This window comes from Sinocyclocheilus anshuiensis, unplaced genomic scaffold, assembly GCF_001515605.1.
Source record: "Sinocyclocheilus anshuiensis isolate Anshui unplaced genomic scaffold, SAMN03320099.WGS_v1.1 scaffold813, whole genome shotgun sequence".
Taxonomy (NCBI): domain Eukaryota; kingdom Metazoa; phylum Chordata; class Actinopteri; order Cypriniformes; family Cyprinidae; genus Sinocyclocheilus; species Sinocyclocheilus anshuiensis.
Window position 1 is genome coordinate 148,045 of NW_015540942.1, and position 1,472 is coordinate 149,516.

Consider the following 1,472-nt stretch of genomic DNA (forward strand, 5'->3'; position numbering starts at 1 on the left):
GCACACACAGCGTCTCCCTGACATGGCTGCATCAACACTACTGCGGTTCCTGAAACCACGCCTTCTTTCTTTGCGTACACATCTGGGCGGCATTACGCAAATATTTCCACATCGTGACGTAGAGATGAGGGGGCGTTTCTGAACGAGGCGTTTTAGCCCGGTCTGGATCAGCCTTATCTTTTAGATAGAGTAAATCCTTTTGTGGGAGACTTTGAGCTTTGTAACTCTGCAGATCGTATACATGCACAAACAGCTACATAACATATTAAAGAAAAGGAAAACTAGAAATCACATCATATGACCCCTTTAAACATACATTTTAGAATAAAATAGAACACAATAATCAAATTGATTCCAAAATGTACTATGGTTTCGTAACGCTTCTTTAAGTACAATAGAACACAGTCATTGGTTCATTTCGAATTGGACATGACAAATGAAGTTCCAAACGTAGGTTCGGGAGGAGCCTAATCATTCAGTCCTGTCAATCATCATTACGAGCCTATATAAGCAGCTCTCATTGCACCGTCCCAGCGTCAATTCTTCCGACATCCCTCCACCTCCTCCTCTATTTCTATTTTTCTCCCTCTAGGTCAGGGGTAGGCAAGTTCGGTCCTAGAGAGCCGCAGTCCTGCAGAGTTTAGCTCCAACCCTGAAAAAAAACCTCACCTGCATATAGCCTTAGTAATCCAGCCTCGGGTTCGAGCCTCCATTAAGGACAGCAAGCTTAGTTTGTTTACCATTAACCATCAGGACTGGATGGGCAGGTGAACTTGTGAAATGTAATTTATGGTAAATCAGTAACTGCGGAGCATTCTATTTGTGTTTGTCTAAAAAGAATCTGTTCATAAATGTAATTCACTCAGGAACTGGATTTAACATTTCACTTAATGTTTTTGATTCACTAAAAAGAATCAGCTTATAGGAGTCATTCATTTGGGAATTGCTAGAATTTGTTTTGCTCTATATTTCTGATTTACTAAAAAGAACCAGCTCATTTGTCCGGGAACTGGACAATACTGGACACACTGTCAAGTCAAGTCGCCGTTATTTATATAGCGCTTTTTACATTGCAGATTGTGTCAAAGCAGCTTTACAGTATTAAACAGGCAAATAGTGTCTCGAAATAGTGTGCCGTTCTCCTCTGGCCAGGCGAGACCAGCAGTTTAATTCTAGGTTGCAACAAAGTCAGATCGTGCAGAGGACTCATCTTGTATATTTTGTATATTGCATACTGTATTTTTGATTCACTAAAAAAAGACCTTAAAAATATTTTAAAAAATTAATTTACTGAGAATTGGATTACACTGTTTGCACTGAATGCTTCTGATTCACTAAAGAGAACTGGGAATTAGATAGAATTAGTCATGCTATATGATTCTGATTCACTTGGGGAAAAAAATAATTGTCCTGGAATTGTACTACATGACTGCACCATTAATTTCCACGAGGGGCGGACTGGGAAAAAAAAT

At 39.5% G+C, this 1,472-nt stretch overlaps 1 protein-coding gene across 4 annotated transcripts in view; it reads right to left on the minus strand.

Annotated features, from left to right (window-relative positions):
• The window catches only part of prkcbb (protein kinase C, beta b), a 139,278-nt gene that overhangs the window by 42,749 nt on the left and 95,057 nt on the right, over window positions 1-1,472 (minus strand). The gene's annotated exons all lie outside the window — the stretch shown is intronic.